The sequence below is a fragment of the Phalangium opilio genome, unplaced genomic scaffold (genome assembly GCF_054372755.1).
Source record: "Phalangium opilio isolate 3A_F unplaced genomic scaffold, DU_Popi_V2 ptg001170l_1, whole genome shotgun sequence".
Taxonomy (NCBI): Eukaryota; Metazoa; Arthropoda; class Arachnida; order Opiliones; family Phalangiidae; genus Phalangium; species Phalangium opilio.
The window spans coordinates 2,955,491-2,974,214 of NW_028324255.1; the positions used below are offsets into that span (position 1 = coordinate 2,955,491).

General features: G+C 46.4%; 2 non-coding genes across 2 annotated transcripts; both read right to left on the reverse strand.

Moving 5' to 3' along the window:
- Positions 1–2,207: 2,207 nt before the first annotated feature.
- Positions 2,208–2,280, reverse strand: TRNAK-CUU (transfer RNA lysine (anticodon CUU)). Its single transcript has one exon. It is a non-coding gene; the product is annotated as a tRNA-Lys (tRNA).
- A 221-nt stretch (positions 2,281–2,501) lies between these two features.
- TRNAY-GUA (transfer RNA tyrosine (anticodon GUA)) lies at positions 2,502–2,574 on the reverse strand. Its single transcript has one exon. It is a non-coding gene; the product is annotated as a tRNA-Tyr (tRNA).
- Positions 2,575–18,724: the final 16,150 nt, after the last annotated feature.

The window sequence follows — 18,724 nt, forward strand, 5'->3', positions numbered from 1 at the left end:
CACCGCTTCCGGGTGGGTTCGAACCACCAACCTATTGGTTAACAGCCGAACGCGCTAACCATTGAGCCACGGAAACTCAGAAATTAAATGATTGTCACGTATTGTGGAAAAGTTTTGACTTTTTACGCTACATCTGAGACCCCACAACACCTCTCCCGGGTGGGCTCGAACCACCAACCTATTGGTTAACAGCCGAACGCGCTAACCATTGAGCCACGGAAGCTCAGAAATTAAATGGTTGTCAGGTATTGTGGAAATGTTATGACTTTTCACGCTACATCTGAGACCCCACAACACCTCTCCCGGGTGGGCTCGAACCACCAACCTGTTGGTTAAGAGCCGAACGCGCTATCCATTGAGCCACAGAAGCTCAGAAATTAAATGGTTGTCAATTATTGTGGAAAAGTTATGACTTTTCACGGTACATCTGAGACCCTACAACACCTATCCCGGGTGGGCTCTAACCAACAACCTTTCGGTTAACAGCTGAACGCGCTAACCATTGCGCCACGGAAGCCCAAAAATTAAATGTTCGTCAGGTATTGTGGAAAAACTCTGACTTTTTACGTTACATCAGAGACCTCACAACACCGCTCCCGGATGGGCTCGTACCACCAACCTTTCGGTTAACAGCCGAACGCGCTAACCATTGCGCCACGGAAGCCCAAAAATTAAATGGTCGACAGGTATTGTGGAAAAACTTGGGCTTTTTACGTTACATTTGAGATCCCAAAACACCGCTCCCGGGTGGGCTCGAACCACCAACCTGTTGGTTTACAGCCGAACGCGCTAACCATTGAGCCACGGAAACTCGGATATGATATGTTTTTCAGGTATTGTGGAAAAGTTATAACTTTTCACGCTACATCTGAGACCCCACAACACCTCTCCCGGGTGGGCTCGAAGCACCAACCTATTGGTTAACAGCCGAACGCGCCTACCATTGGGCCACGGATGCTCAGAAATTAAATAGTTGTCAGGTATTGTGGAAAAGCTATGATTTTCACGCTACATCTGAGACCCCACAACATCTCTCCCGGGTGGGCTCGAACCACCAACCTATACGTTAACAGACGAACGCCCTACCCATTGAGCCACGTAAACTCAGAAATTAAATGTTTTTCAGGTATTGTGGAAAAGTTATGACTTTTCACGCTACATCTGAGACCCCACAACATCTCTTCCGGGTGGGCTCGAACCAACAACCTTTCGGTTAACAGCTGAACGCGCTAACCATTGCGCCACGGAAGCTCAGAAATTAAATGGTTGTCAGGTATTGTGGAAAACTTATGACTTTTCACGGTAGATCTGAGACCCCACAACACCTATCCCGGGTGGGCTCGAACCACCAACCTTTCGGTTAACAGCTGAACGCGCTAACCATTGCGCAGCGGAAGCCCAAAAATTAAATGTTCGTCAGGTATTGTGGAAAAACTCTGACTTTTTACGTTACATCTGAGACCTCACATTACCGCTCCCAGGTGTGCTCGAACCACAAACCTATTGGTTAACAGCCGAACGCGCAAACCATTGAGCCACGGAAACTCAGAAATTAAATGGTTGTCACGTATCGTGGAAAAGTTTTGACTTGTTACGCTACATCTGAGACCCCACAACACCTCTCCCGGGTGGGCTCGAACCACCAACCTATTGGTTAACAGCCGAACGCGTTAACCATTGAGCCACGGAAGCTCAGAAATTAAATGGTTGTCAGGTATTGTGGAAATGTTATGACTTTTCACGCTACATCTGAGACCCCACAACATCTCTCCCGGGTGGGCTCGAACCACCAACCTTTCGGTTAACAGCTGAACGCGCTAACCATTGCGCCACGGAAGCCCAAAAATTATATGGTCGTCAGGTATTTTGGAAAAACTTTGACTTTTTACGTCACATCAGAGACCTCACAACACCGCTTCCGGGTGGGTTCGAACCACCAACCTATTGGTTAACAGCCGAACGCGCTAACCATTGAGCCACGGAAACTCAGAAATTAAATGATTGTCACGTATTGTGGAAAAGTTTTGACTTTTTACGCTACATCTGAGACCCCACAACACCTCTCCCGGGTGGGCTCGAACCACCAACCTATTGGTTAACAGCCGAACGCGCTAACCATTGAGCCACGGAAGCTCAGAAATTAAATGGTTGTCAGGTATTGTGGAAATGTTATGACTTTTCACGCTACATCTGAGACCCCACAACACCTCTCCCGGGTGGGCTCGAACCACCAACCTGTTGGTTAAGAGCCGAACGCGCTAACCATTGCGCCACGGAAGCCCAAAAATTAAATGTTCGTCAGGTATTGTGGAAAAACTCTGACTTTTTACGTTACATCAGAGACCTCACAACACCGCTCCCGGATGGGCTCGTACCACCAACCTTTCGGTTAACAGCCGAACGCGCTAACCATTGCGCCACGGAAGCCCAAAAATTAAATGGTCGACAGGTATTGTGGAAAAACTTTGGCTTTTTACGTTACATTTGAGATCCCAAAACACCGCTCCCGGGTGGGCTCGAACCACCAACCTGTTGGTTTACAGCCGAACGCGCTAACCATTGAGCCACGGAAGCTCGGAAATGATATGTTTTTCAGGTATTGTGGAAAAGTTATAACTTTTCACGCTACATCTGAGACCCCACAACACCTCTCCCGGGTGGGCTCGAAGCACCAACCTATTGGTTAACAGCCGAACGCGCCTACCATTGGGCCACGGAAGCTCAGAAATTAAATAGTTGTCAGGTATTGTGGAAAAGCTATGATTTTCACGCTAGATCTGAGACCCCACAACATCTCTCCCGGGTGGGCTCGAACCACCAACCTATACGTTAACAGACGAACGCCCTACCCATTGAGCCACGTAAACTCAGAAATTAAATGTTTTTCAGGTATTGTGGAAAAGTTATGACTTTTCACGCTACATCTGGGACCCCACAACATCTCTTCCGGGTGGGCTCGAACCAACAACCTTTCGGTTAACAGCTGAACGCGCTAACCATTGCGCCACGGAAGCTCAGAAATTAAATGGTTGTCAGGTATTGTGGAAAACTTATGACTTTTCACGGTAGATCTGAGACCCCACAACACCTATCCTGGGTGGGCTCGAACCACAAACCTATTGGTTAACAGCCGAACGCGCAAACCATTGCGCAAAGGAAGCCCAAAAATTAAATGTTCGTCAGGTATTGTGGAAAAACACTGACTTTTTACGTAACATCTGAGACCCCACAACACCTCTCCCGGGTGGGCTCGAACCACCAACCTTTCGGTTAACAGCTGAACGCGCTAACCATTGCGCCACGGAAGCTCAGAAATTAAATGGTTGTCACGTATTGTGGAAAAGTTTTGACTTTTCACGCTACATCTGAGACCCCACAACACCTCTCCCGGGTGGGCTCGAACCACCAACCTTTCGGTTAACAGCTGAACGCGCTAACCATTGCGCCACGGAAGCGCAAAAATTAAATGTTCGTCAGGTATTGTGGAAAAACACTGACTTTATACGTAACATCTGAGACCTCACAGCACCGCTCCCGGGTGTGCTCGAACCACCAACCTTTCTGTTAACAGCCGAACGCGCAAACCATTGCGCAACGGAAGCCCAAAAATTAAGTGGTATTCAGGTATTGTGGAATAACATTTATATTTTGGGTTACATCTGACAACTCACAACACCGCTCCCGGATGGGCTCGTACTACCAACCTATCGGTTAACAGCCGAACGCGCTAACCATTGCGCCACGGAAGCCCAAAAATTAAATGTTCGTCAGGTATTGTGGAAAAACACTGACTTTTTACGTAACATCTGAGACCTCACAGCACCGCTCCCGGGTGTGCTCGAACCACCAACCTTTCTGTTAACAGCCGAACGCGCAAAACATTGCGCAACGGAAGCCCAAAAATTAAGTGGTCTTCAGGTATTGTGGAATAACATTTATATTTTGGGTTACATCTGACACCTCACAACACCGCTCCCGGATGGGCTCGTACCACCAACCTTTCGGTTAACAGCCGAACGCGCTAACCTTTGAGCCACGGAAGCTCAGAAATTAAATGGTTGTCAGTTATTGTAGAAAAGTTATGACTTTTCACGCTACATCTGAGACCCCACAACACCTCTCCCGGGTGGGCTCGAACCACCAACCTTTCGATTAACAGCTGAACGCGCTAACCATTGCGCCACGGAAGCCCAAAAATTAAATGTTCGTCAGGTATTGTTGAAAAACACTGACTTTTTACGTAACGATGCGTGCGTGGCGAGCGTAGCGTACGTAGCGTGGCGAGCGAAAATTTACGCCTAGTGCGGACGTACCTTTATACCTTGAAGAAAGAATTGTCGTCGGCCTCAGTGTTAAGTTCAACGGACTATACACAGCCCTTGATACTACACACGGACGCTTCCTACCTTGGATTGGAAGCAGTGCTGTCGCAGAAAATAAAGGGAAAGCGACACGTCGTCCAATTCGCTAGCCGCTCACTTAGCGACACGGAAAGAAAATATTCCACGACTGAGCGGGAATGTTTAGCTGTCGTCTGGGCAGTAGAGAAGTTCCGCCCATACATAGAAGGGTCAAAATTTGAAGTTTTTACCGATCACAGTGCAATACGCTGGCTTTACCGCGCGCGAGACCCCACCGGCAAATTTGCCAGGTGGAACGCAAGGCTACAAGCTTTTGATTTCACCGTAAACTATATACCCGGCAAAGATAATGTTGTAGCTGACGCCCTCTCGCGGATACCGGAACAAGACGAGCATACCGAAACTTCAGCGGTAGTTGAACAATCAAGGATCCTAAATAGGGATGAACAATTAACGCGTAACTCCGACTGTGATATAGGTATTCTTAGTGCAATAACATCTAGCACCCCTCATTCTAGCCCGGTATTAGTCAAGTTTGACCGCGACGACATTATACAAGCACAGCGTAACGACAAAGAAATGAGCGCGATTTTTCAATATTTAGAAAATGATAAGTGGTGTCAGACACCTTAACCAAATGGGTGGAGATATTCCCGTTAAGGACCGCTACTACTAAGCCTATTGTGCGTCATCTTATCGGTGACATTTTTACGCGATTTGGATTGCCCACCTGCGTAGTAAGCGACAATGGCCGACAGTTTGTTTCTCGTATTTTCAAAAAGGTTTTCGAGACGTTGCAGGTCAAACAACGCTATACGTCCTTATATTCATCTCAGGGTAACCTAACAGAAAGGTTTAATAGAATCATAGGAACTATGGTAGTATCCTATGTAGAGGATAATCACAAAGATTAGGACAAAGGCATTTCCCAGTTCGCCATGGCTATTAGGACCGCTCGTCAAGAGACGACAGGATACACCCCTGCGTTCTTGATGTTTGGTCGCGAACTGAGAACGGCCAGTAGCGTTCTGAAAGATAAAAATCCGGAAGAATATTTAGTGCCTGAGACTGAGAGTTTTTATGGTCTCAGAGTAGCTTCGGTAGTGGAGGAAGCTGTTGAAAAGGCTAAAGACCGCATTAAAATTGCTCAACAAAAGCAAAAAGCGTACTATGACCGAAGTCATCGTGATTTCGAGTTCCAGGATGGAAATTTAGTGTTCCGTAAAACACATTTTATATCCAGCGCTGCGGATGACCTTAGTAAGAAATTAGCGGATAGGTACGAAGGTCCCTTTAAAATTTCGAAAAAGTTATCAAAACTAACGTACAGGTTGGCTCACCCAAATGGCAAAGAATTGCCTGGAACATATCATGTTTCAGAGCTAAAACCGTACGTCGAAAGACAAAGGCTGGCAGTATCAGCCCTTGCGCAGGGTTACGAGGCTGACAGTACGCATTCGGGTAATGGTGACAAAATTTCGGTACCGACTAAACGGAAAAATGATAGTCACCCTACCAGTATAGGTTTAATAGGAAACAATGAAATTAAACCATTCGATAATGACGATCAGGATGATCGTGATGATCTTAGTGATAGTAGAGTACTACGACCTAGAGATCTAGTTACGCGTAGGGTTATTAAAAAGTAAATGGATTAATGTGAATTCACTTCGAAGCTAATTTAGAGCGCTCTGTAAATTTTGTGTTTTGTTCTATTCTTTTTATGTATTGTGGTTAATATGTTTAAAGACTAGAGTCTATTTTTTTAAAAAATGATTTCGTAAAGTATCATAATCTTGTTAGTCCATATAATGATTGATTATTCGTGTGGACTTTTGTTTAGGTTACAGTTAACTGGATAGCGCTGCTCTTGATCTGTTTTTAAGATGATAATTTGCTTATGTTTATTTTTGATATTATTTTGATGAACATTAATGCTTTTCAAGTAAATAAGTTTTGGATTTCATTTAATCGCTATCGCTGGTGCTATGTTTTAGGAGTTTTGTTTATGATCAGTAAACGAATTTCTGTTTAGTTTTTGGTAATGCTGAACTAGCGTTTAGTTTTTTTGCGTTTGCTAGTACCGGAGTTGAACTTTGTCCCACCAGGAGTTCACAATAACCCGAAGTACGAAACTGGTTAAAAAGCCCGTAACAACAAAGTTTCGCCGTAAAGCTCAGCGGATTCATACACCGCTTAACTCCCAAAGAAATAGTTACCCCATTTTTTAGCGCCCACGCGCATTAACTTACACACATCCGGTTTAGAACTATTTTTATCTTGTGATTTTGGGAGCGAAAATGGCTCACGTCTGCTTCTGTCGGAACGGTGTAAATTAAGCCTTGGCTAAGAAGTTGGCTTTTAGTCGGGGTTTCTAGTTTTCTACAAAACATTTAAACGATCGTCAATGATGTTTTGTTGTGATATGTGTGAGTGAGAATTCCGTGGTTGAATTAGAACGATTTGGAAAAATTTATTCCCACTATCTTTAATATAAGAATTGCAACGTGTTTCTACGTCCACCATATCGCCATTTTTAATTTTCGACGGAGATCCCAGCCAACGGAAGTTTTGGAACGGAAAACCAAGGAGCATAGATACCACTACGATATACTCTAAGGTTTAGAGAGCTGCATTTCAGTTTCAAACGTTACCATTTCCATACCACTCTTGTTCAAATTTTTGTTTACCAATTCCACCCATAGATTTCATCAACCTCCCCATACGTTACCGATCCGTGGTTTCCAAATACCAACCATTCCCATTCCCGATTAAGAAACGTTATCTCATTTCCAACCATTACCGAAATCAAATATAGCAGAGAACCATTTCCATACCATTACCGATATTCAATATTATAAACTAACAACGTAATTAGTACCATTGAATGACAAACAAGGAGAACTCACCTGCAACTTCTACACTAGTCGAAGCATTCTTCTGAAATCTGCCCTATTTTTCCTTCACAAAACGAGCCACAACAAAAATATAAATTTATTTCGAATCAGGGCTCATACAAACCTGGAAAACCGGGAAAATCTGGAAAAATCAGGGAAATAAATAGTTGACAAAAACCTCAGGGAAAATTCAGGGAAATCAGGGCCGAGTAATTAAGCAAAATGTTCGTGAACATACACTCCATAGGATTAACATTACACTTTATTTTGGAGGCTCGTAACTCTGGTTTTACTAGAGATACGGGGATGTCATTTGAGTATGTTATAGTCCAATTTGTCCCCCATCCACCCATAATAAAAGCTTACGGCTACGACAAACATGGCTCTCTCGTTTGCCTAAACCCACCAGGTCGCACTCGTTTAGCTAACCCACCCTGTCGCACTCGTTTAGCTAACCCACCCTGTCGCACTCGTTTAGCTAACCCACCCTGTCGCACTCGTTTAGCTAACCCACCCTGTCGCACTCGTTTAGCTAACCCACCCTATCGCACTCGTTTAGCTAACCCACTCTGTCGCAATCGTTTAGCTAACACACCCTGTCGCACTCGTTTAGCTAACCCACCCTGTCGCACTCGTTTAGCTAACCCACTCTGTCGCACTCGTTTAGCAAACCCACCCTGCCGCACTCGTTTAGCTAACCCACTCTGTCGCACTCGTTTAGCTAACACACCCTGTCGCACTCGTTTAGCTAACCCACCCTGTCGCACTCGTTTAGCTAACCCACCCTGTCGCACTCCTTTAGCTAACTCACCCTGTCGCACTCGTTTAGCTAACCCACCCTGTCGCACTCGTTTAGCTAACCCACCCTGTCGCACTCGTTTAGCTAACCCACCCTGTCGCACTCGAATAGCTAACCCACCCTGTCGCACTCGATTAGCTAACCCACCCTGTCGCACTCGTTTAGCTAACCCACCCTGTCGCACTCGTTTAGCTTACCCACCCTGTCGCAATCGTTTAGCTAACCCACCCTGTCGCACTCGTTTAGCTAACCCACCCTGTGGCACTTGTTTAGCTAACCCACCCTGTGGCACTCGTTTAGCTAACCAACCCTGTCACACTCGTTTAGCTAACCAACCCTGTCGCACTCGTTTAGCTAACCCACCCTGTCGCACTCGTTTAGCTAACCCACCCTGTCGCACTCGTTTACCCTCTGGTTCTACAAGAGATACAGGGATGTCCTTTGAGTGTGTTATAATCCAATTTGTCCGCCCATCCAACCATACTATAAACTTAGTGCTACGACAAGCATGGGCCGAGTAATTAAGCGAAATGTTCAAAAACATGCCATAACTCAGGTTCTACTAGAGATACGGGGATGTCCTTTGAGTATGTTATAGTCCAATATGTTCCACATCCAAAAGGTATTGTGGAAAAACTTTGACTTTTTACGTCACATCTGATACTCCACAAAACCGCTCCGGGATGGGCTCGAACCACCAACCTTTCGGTTAACAGCCGAATGCGCTAACCATTGCGCCATGGAAGCTTAGAATTTAAAATGTTGTCAGGTATTGTGGAAAAACTTTGGCTTTTTACGTTACTTTTGACATCTCACAACACCGCTGCCGGGTGGGCCCGAACCACCAACCTTTCGGTTAACAGATGAACGCGATAACCACTGCGCAACGGAAGCCCAAAAATTATATCGTCGTCAGGTATTGTGGAAAAACTTTGACTTTTTACGTCACATCTGAGACCTCACAAAACCGCTCCCGGATGGGTTCGAACCACCAACCTTTCAGTTAACAGCCGAACGCGCTAACCATTGAGCCACGGAAGCTCAGAAATTCAGTGGTTGTCAGGTATTGTGGAAAAACTTTGACTTTTTACGTCACATCTGAGACCTCACAACACCGCTCCCGGATGGGCTCGAACCACCAACCTTTCGGTTAACAGCCGAACGCACTAAGCATTGCGCCACGGAAGCTTAGAATTTAAAATGTTGTCAGGAATTGTGGAAAAACTTTGACTTTTTACGTCACATTTGAGATCTCACAACACCGCTCCCGGGTGGGCTCGAACGACCAACCTTTCGGTTAACAGTCGACCGCGCTAATCATTGAGCCACGAAAGCTCAGAAATTAAATGGTTGTCAGGTATTGTGGAAAAACTTTGACTTTTTACGTCACATCTGAGACCTCACAACACCGCTCCCGGATGGGCTCGAACCACCAACCTTTCGGTTAACAGCCGAACACACTAAGCATTGCATCACGGAAAATTAGAATTTAAAATGTTGTCATGTATTGTGGAAAACTTATGACATTGTACGCTACATCTGAGACCCCACAACACCTCTCCCGGGTGGGCTGGAACCACCAACCTTTCGGTTAACAGATGCACGCGATAACCATTGCGCAACGGAAGCCCAAAAATTAAACGTTCGTCAGGTATTGTGGAAAAACTTTGACTTTTTACGTTACATTTGAGATCTCACAACACCGCTCCCGGGTGGGCTCGAACGACCAACCGTTCGGTTAACATATGAACGCGATAAACATTGCGCAAAGGAAACCCAAAAATTAAATGGTCTTCAGGTATTGTGGAAAAACTTTTATATTCTGGGTTACAGCTGACACCTCACAACACCGCTCCCAGATGGGCTAGAACCACCACCCTTTTGGTTAACAGCCGAACGCACTAAGCATTGCGCCACGGAAGCTTAAAATTTAAACTGTTGTCAGGTATTGTGGAAAACTTATGACTTTTTACGCCACATCTGAGACCCCACAACACCTTTCCCGGGTGGGGTGGAACCACCAACCTTTCAGTTAACAGCCGAACGCTTAAACCATTGAGCCACGGAAGCTCTGAAATTCAATGGTTGTCAGGTATTGTGGAAAAACTTTGACTTTTTACGTCACATCTGAGACCTCACAACACCGCTCCCGGATGGGCTCGAACCACCAACCTTTCGGTTAACAGCCGAACGCGCTAACCATTGCGCCACGGGAAGCCCAAAAATTAAATGGCCGTCAGGTATTGTGGAAAAACTTTGACTTTTTGCGGGGTCTCAGATCTACCGTGAAAAGTCATAACTTTTCCACAATACCTGACAACCATTTAATTTCTGAGCTTCCGTGGCGCAATGGTTAGCGCATTCAGCTGTTAACCGAAAGGTTGGTGGTTCGAGCCCACCCGGGAGAGATGTTGTGGGGTCTCAGATGTAGCGTGAAAAGTCATAACTTTTCCACAATACCTGAAAAACATTTAATTTCTGAGTTTCCGTGGCTCAATAGTTAGCGCGTTCGTCTGTTAAACAATAGGTGGGTGGTTCGAGCCCACCCGGGAGAGGTGTTGTGGGGTCTCAGATGTAGCGTGAAAAGTCAAAACTTTTCCACAATACCTAACAACTATTTAATTTCTGAGCTTCCGTGGCTCAATGGTTGGCGCGTTCAGCTGTTAACCGAAAGCTTGGTGGTTCGAGCCCACCCGGGAGAGATGTTGTGGGGTCTCAGATGTAGCGTGAAAAGTCATAACTTTTCCACAATACCTGAAAAACATTTAATTTCTGAGTTCCCGTGGCTCAAAGGTTAGCGCGTTCGGCTGTTAACCAATAGGTTGGTGGTTCGAACCCACCCGGGAGCGGTGTTGTGAGGTCTCTGATGTGACGTAAAAAGTCAAAGTTTTTCACAATACCTGACGACCATATCATTTTTGGGCTTCCGTGTGGCAATGGTTAGCGCGCTCAGCTGTTATTCAAAAGGTTGGTGGTTCGATCCCACCTGGGAGCGGTGTTGTGAGGTATCAGTTGTAACGTAAAAAGTCAGAGTTTTTCCACAATACCTGACGAACATTCAATTTTAGGGCTTCCGTGGCTCACTGGTTAGCACGTTCAGCTGTTAACCGAAAGGTTGGTGGATCGAGCCCACCCGGGATAGGTGTTGTGGGGTCTCAGATCGACCGTGAAAAGTCATAACTTTTCCACAATACCTGACAACCATTTAATTTCTGAGCTTCCGTGGTGCAATGGTTAGCGCATTCAGCTGTTAACCGAAAGGTTGGTGGTTCGGGCCCACCCGGGAGAGATGTTGTGGGGTCTCAGATGTGGCGTGAAAAGTCATAACTTTTCCACAATACCTGACAACTCTTTAATTTCTGAGCTTCCGTGGCTCAATGGTTGGCGCGTTCGGCTGTTGGCCAATAGGTTGGTGGTTCGAGCCCACCCGGGAGAGGTGTTGTGGGGTCTCAGATGTAGCTTGAAAAGTCATAACTTTTCCACAATACCTAACAACTATTTAATTTCTGAGCTTCCGTGGCTCAATGGTTGGCGCGTTCAGCTGTTAACCGAAAGCTTGGTGGTTCGAGCCCACCCGGGAGAGATGTTGTGGGGTCTCAGATGTAGCGTGAAAAGTCATAACTTTTCCACAATACCTGAAAAACATTTAATTTCTGAGTTCCCGTGGCTCAATGGTTAGCGCGTTCGGCTGTTAACCAATAGGTTGGTGGTTCGAACCCACCCGGGAGCGGTGTTGTGAGGTCTCTAATGTGACGTAAAAAGTCAAAGTTTTTCACAATACCTGACGAACATTTAATTTTTGGGCTTCCGTGTGGCAATGGTTAGCGCGCTCAGCTGTTATTCAATAGGTTGGTGGTTCGAGCCCACCTGGGAGCGGTGTTGTGAGGTATCAGTTGTAACGTAAAAAGTCAGAGTTTTTCCACAATACCTGACGAACATTTAATTTGTGGGCTTCCGTGGCGCAATGGTTAGCGCGTTCGTCTGTTAACCAATAGGTTGGTGGTTCGAGTCCACCCGGGAGAGGTGTTGTGGGGTCTCAGATGTAGCGTGAAAAGTCATAACTTTTCCACAATACCTAACAACTATTTAATTTCTGAGCTTCCGTGGCTCAATGGTTGGCGCGTTCGGCTGTTGACCAATAGGTTGGTGGTTCGACCCCACCCGGGAGAGGTGTTGTGGGGTCTCAGATGTAGCGTAAAAAGTCAAAACTTTTCCACAATACGTGACAACCATTTAATGTCTGAGTTTCCGTGGCTCAATGGTTAGCGCGTTCGGCTGTTAACCAAGAGATTGGTGGTTCGAGCATACCCGGGAGCGGTGTTGTGAGGTCTCTGATGTGACGTAAAAAGTCAGAGTTTTTCCACAATACCTGACGAACATTTAATTTTTGGGCTTCCGTGTGGCAATGGTTAGCGCGCTCAGCTGTTATTCAAAAGGTTGGTGGTTCGAGCCCACCTGGGAGTGGTGTTGTGAGGTATCAGATGTAACGTAAAAAGTCAGAGTTTTTCCACAATACCTGACGAACATTTAATTTTAGGGCTTCCGTGGCTCAATGGTTAGCGCGTTCAGCTGTTAACCGAAAGGTTGGTGGATCGAGCCCACCCGGGATAGGTGTTGTGGGGTCTCAGATCGACCGTGAAAACTCATAACTTTTCCACAATACCTGACAACCATTTAATTTCTGAGCTTCCGTGGCTCAATGGTTGGCGCGTTCAGCTGTTAACCGAAAGCTTGGTGGTTCGAGCCCACCCGGGAGAGATGTTGTGGGGTCTCAGATGTAGCGTGAAAAGTCATAACTTTTCCACAATACCTGAAAAACATTTAATTTCTGAGTTCCCGTGGCTCAATGGTTAGCGCGTTCGGCTGTTAACCAATAGGTTGGTGGTTCGAACCCACCCGGGAGCGGTGTTGTGAGGTCTCTAATGTGACGTAAAAAGTCAAAGTTTTTCACAATACCTGACGAACATTTAATTTTTGGGCTTCCGTGTGGCAATGGTTAGCGCGCTCAGCTGTTATTCAATAGGTTGGTGGTTCGAGCCCACCTGGGAGCGGTGTTGTGAGGTATCAGTTGTAACGTAAAAAGTCAGAGTTTTTCCACAATACCTGACGAACATTTAATTTGTGGGCTTCCGTGGCGCAATGGTTAGCGCGTTCGTCTGTTAACCAATAGGTTGGTGGTTCGAGTCCACCCGGGAGAGGTGTTGTGGGGTCTCAGATGTAGCGTGAAAAGTCATAACTTTTCCACAATACCTAACAACTATTTAATTTCTGAGCTTCCGTGGCTCAATGGTTGGCGCGTTCGGCTGTTGACCAATAGGTTGGTGGTTCGACCCCACCCGGGAGAGGTGTTGTGGGGTCTCAGATGTAGCGTAAAAAGTCAAAACTTTTCCACAATACGTGACAACCATTTAATGTCTGAGTTTCCGTGGCTCAATGGTTAGCGCGTTCGGCTGTTAACCAAGAGATTGGTGGTTCGAGCATACCCGGGAGCGGTGTTGTGAGGTCTCTGATGTGACGTAAAAAGTCAGAGTTTTTCCACAATACCTGACGAACATTTAATTTTTGGGCTTCCGTGTGGCAATGGTTAGCGCGCTCAGCTGTTATTCAAAAGGTTGGTGGTTCGAGCCCACCTGGGAGTGGTGTTGTGAGGTATCAGATGTAACGTAAAAAGTCAGAGTTTTTCCACAATACCTGACGAACATTTAATTTTAGGGCTTCCGTGGCTCAATGGTTAGCGCGTTCAGCTGTTAACCGAAAGGTTGGTGGATCGAGCCCACCCGGGATAGGTGTTGTGGGGTCTCAGATCGACCGTGAAAACTCATAACTTTTCCACAATACCTGACAACCATTTAATTTCTGAGCTTCCGTGGTGCAATGGTTAGCGCGTTCAGCTGTTAACCGAAAGGTTGGTGGTTCGGGCCCACCCGGGAGAGATGTTGTGGGGTCTCAGATGTGGCGTGAAAAGTCATAACTTTTCCACAATACCTGACAACTATTTAATTTCTGAGCTTCCGTGGCTCAATGGTTGGCGCGTTCAGCTGTTAACCGAAAGCTTGGTGGTTCGAGCCCACCCGGGAGAGATGTTGTGGGGTCTCAGATGTAGCGTGAAAAGTCATAACTTTTCCACAATACCTGAAAAACATTTAATTTCTGAGTTCCCGTGGCTCAATGGTTAGCGCGTTCGGCTGTTAACCAATAGGTTGGTGGTTCGAACCCACCCGGGAGCGGTGTTGTGAGGTCTCTAATGTGACGTAAAAAGTCAAAGTTTTTCACAATACCTGACGAACATTTAATTTTTGGGCTTCCGTGTGGCAATGGTTAGCGCGCTCAGCTGTTATTCAATAGGTTGGTGGTTCGAGCCCACCTGGGAGCGGTGTTGTGAGGTATCAGTTGTAACGTAAAAAGTCAGAGTTTTTCCACAATACCTGACGAACATTTAATTTGTGGGCTTCCGTGGCGCAATGGTTAGCGCGTTCGTCTGTTAACCAATAGGTTGGTGGTTCGAGTCCACCCGGGAGAGGTGTTGTGGGGTCTCAGATGTAGCGTGAAAAGTCATAACTTTTCCACAATACCTAACAACTATTTAATTTCTGAGCTTCCGTGGCTCAATGGTTGGCGCGTTCGGCTGTTGACCAATAGGTTGGTGGTTCGACCCCACCCGGGAGAGGTGTTGTGGGGTCTCAGATGTAGCGTAAAAAGTCAAAACTTTTCCACAATACGTGACAACCATTTAATGTCTGAGTTTCCGTGGCTCAATGGTTAGCGCGTTCGGCTGTTAACCAAGAGATTGGTGGTTCGAGCATACCCGGGAGCGGTGTTGTGAGGTCTCTGATGTGACGTAAAAAGTCAGAGTTTTTCCACAATACCTGACGAACATTTAATTTTTGGGCTTCCGTGTGGCAATGGTTAGCGCGTTCAGCTGTTAACCGAAAGGTTGGTGGTTCGGGCCCACCCGGGAGAGATGTTGTGAGGTCTCAGATGTGGCGTGAAAAGTCATAACTTTTCCACAATACCTGACAACTATTTAATTTCTGAGCTTCCGTGGCTCAATGGTTGGCGCGTTCGGCTGTTGGCCAATAGGTTGGTGGTTCGAGCCCACCCGGGAGAGGTGTTGTGGGGTCTCAGATGTAGCTTGAAAAGTCATAACTTTTCCACAATACCTGAAAAACATATCATTTCTGAGTTTCCGTGGCTCAATGGTTAGCGCGTTCGGCTGTAAACCAACAGGTCGGTGGTTCGAGCCCACCCGGGAGCGGTGTTTTGGGACCTCAAATGTAACGTAAAAAGACAAAGTTTTTCCACAATACCTGACGACCATTTAATTTTTGGGCTTCCGTGTGGCAATGGTTAGCGCGCTCAGCTGTTATTCAAAAGGTTGGTGGTTCGAGCCCACCTGGGAGCGGTGTTGTGAGGTATCAGATGTAACGTAAAAAGTCAGAGTTTTTCCACAATACCTGACGAACATTTAATTTTTGGGCTTCCGTGTGGCAATGGTTAGCGCGCTCAGCTGTTATTCAAAAGTTTGGTGGTTCGAGCCCACCTGGGAGCGGTGTTGTGAGGTATCAGATCTACCGTGAAAAGTCATAACTTTTCCACAATACCTGACAACCATTTAATTTCTGAGCTTCCGTGGCGCAATGGTTAGCGCATTCAGCTGTTAACCGAAAGGTGGGTGGTTCGAGCCCACCCGGGAGAGATGTTGTGGGGTCTCAGATGTAGCGTGAAAAGTCATAACTTTTCCACAATACCTGAAAAACATTGAATTTCTGAGTTCCCGTGGCTCAATGGTTAGCGCGTTCGGCTGTTAACCAATAGGTTGGTGGTTCGAACCCACCCGGGAGCGGTGTTGTGAGGTCTCTGATGTGACGTAAAAAGTCAGAGTTTTTCCACAATACCTGACGAACATTTAATATTTGGGCTTCCGTGTGGCAATGGTTAGCGCGCTCAGCTGTTATTCAAAAGGTTGGTGGTTCGAGCCCACCTGGGAGCGGTGTTGTGAGGTATCAGATCTACCGTGAAAAGTCATAACTTTTCCACAATACCTGACAACCATTTCATTTCTGAGCTTCCGTGGCGCAATGGTTAGCGCATTCAGCTGTTAACCGAAAGGTTGGTGGTTCGAGCCCACCCGGGAGAGATGTTGTGGGGTCTCAGATGTAGCGTGAAAAGTCATAACTTTTCCACAATACCTGAAAAACATTTATTTTCTGATTTTCCGTGGCTCAATGGTTAGCGCGTTCGTCTGTTAACCAATAGGTAGGTGGTTCGAGCCCACCCGGGAGAGGTGTTGTGGGGTCTCAGATGTAGCGTGAAAAGTCATAACTTTTCCACAATACCTAACAACTATTTAATTTCTGAGCTTCCGTGGCTCAATGGTTGGCGCGTTCAGCTGTTAACCGAAAGCTTGGTGGTTCGAGCCCACCCGGGAGAGATGTTGTGGGGTCTCAGATGTAGCGTGAAAAGTCATAACTTTTCCACAATACCTGAAAAACATGGAATTTCTGAGTTCCCGTGGCTCAATGGTTAGCGCGTTCGGCTGTTAACCGAAAGGTTGGTGGTTCGAGCCCACCCGGGAGAGATGTTGTGGGGTCTCAGATGTAGCGTGAAAAGTCATAACTTTTCCACAATACCTGAAAAACATTTATTTTCTGATTTTCCGTGGCTCAATGGTTAGCGCGTTCGTCTGTTAACCAATAGGTAGGTGGTTCGAGCCCACCCGGGAGAGGTGTTGTGGGGTCTCAGATGTATTTTGAAATGTCATAACTTTTCCACAATACCTGAAAAACATATCATTTCTGAGTTTCCGTGGCTCAATGGTTAGCGCGTTCGGCTGTTAACCGAAAGCTTGGTGGTTCGAGCCCACCCGGGAGAGATGTTGTGGGGTCTCAGATGTAGCGTGAAAAGTCATAACTTTTCCACAATACCTGAAAAACATGGAATTTCTGAGTTCCCGTGGCTCAATGGTTAGCGCGTTCGGCTGTTAACCAATAGGTTGGTGGTTCGAGCCCACCCGGGAGAGGTGTTGTGGGGTCTCAGATGTATTTTGAAAAGTCATAACTTTTCCACAATACCTGAAAAACATATCATTTCTGAGTTTCCGTGGCTCAATGGTAAGCGTGTTCGGCTGTAAACCAACAGGTTGGTGGTTCGAGCCCACCCGGGAGCGGTGTTTTGGGACCTCAAATGTAACGTAAAAAGCCAAAGTTTTTCCACAATACCTGACGACCATTTAATTTTGGGCTTCCGTGGCTCAATGGTTAGCGCGTTCGTCTGTTAACCAATAGGTAGGTGGTTCGAGCCCACCCGGGAGAGGTGTTGTGGGGTCTCAGATGTAGCGTAAAAAGTCAAAACTTTTCCACAATACGTGAAAAACATGGAATTTCTGAGTTCCCGTGGCTCAATGGTTAGCGCGTTCGGCTGTTAACCAATAGGTTGGTGGTTCGAGCCCACCCGGGAGAGGTGTTGTGGGGTCTCAGATGTATTTTGAAAAGTCATAACTTTTCCACAATACCTGAAAAACATATCATTTCTGAGGTTGCGTGGCTCAATGTTAGCGCGTTCGGCTGTTAACCAACAGGTTGGTGGTTCGAGCCCACCCTGGAGCGGTGTTTTGGGACCTCAAATGTAACGTAAAAAGGCAAAGTTTTTCCACAATACCTGACGACCATTTAATTTTGGGCTTCCGTGGCTCAATGGTTAGCGCGTTCGTCTGTTAACCAATAGGTAGGTGGTTCGAGCCCACCCGGGAGAGGTGTTGTGGGGTCTCAGATGAATTTTGAAAAGTCATAACTTTTCCACAATACATGAAAAACATATCATTTCTGAGTTTCCGTGGCTCAATGGTTAGCGCGTTCGGCTGTTAACCGAAAGCTTGGTGGTTCGAGCCCACCCGGGAGAGATGTTGTGGGGTCTCAGATGTAGCGTGAAAAGTCATAACTTTTCCACAATACCTGAAAAATATTGAATTTCTGAGTTCCCGTGGCTCAATGGTTAGCGCGTTCGGCTGTTAACCAATAGGTTGGTGGTTCGAGCCCACCCGGGAGAGGTGTTGTGGGGTCTCAGATGTATTTTGAAAAGTCATAACTTTTCCACAATACCTGAAAAACATATCATTTCTGAGTTTCCGTGGCTCAATGGTAAGCGCGTTCGGCTGTAAACCAACAGGTTGGTGGTTCGAGCCCACCCGGGAGCGGTGTTTTGGGACCTCAAATGTAAACTAAAAAGCCAAAGTTTTTCCACAATACCTGACGACCATTTAACTTTGGGCTTCCGTGGCTCAATGGTTAGCGCGTTCGGCTGTTAACCAATAGGTTCGTTGTTCGAGCCCACCCGGGAGAGGTGTTGTGGGGTCTCAGATGTAGCGTAAAAAGTCAAAACTTTTGCACAATACGTGACAACCATTTAATTTCTGAGGTTCCGTGGCTCAATGTTAGCGCGTTCGGCTGTTAACCAATAGGTTGCTGGTTCGAACCCACCCGGCAGCGGTGTTGTGAGGTCTCTGATGTGACGTAAAAAGTCAAAGTTTTTCCACAATACCTGACGACCATATCATTTTTGGGCTTCCGTGTGGCAATGGTTAGCGCGCTCAGCTGTTATTCAAAAGGTTGGTGGTTCGAGCCCACCTGGGAGCGGTGTGGTGAGGTATCAGTTGTAACGTAAAAAGTCAG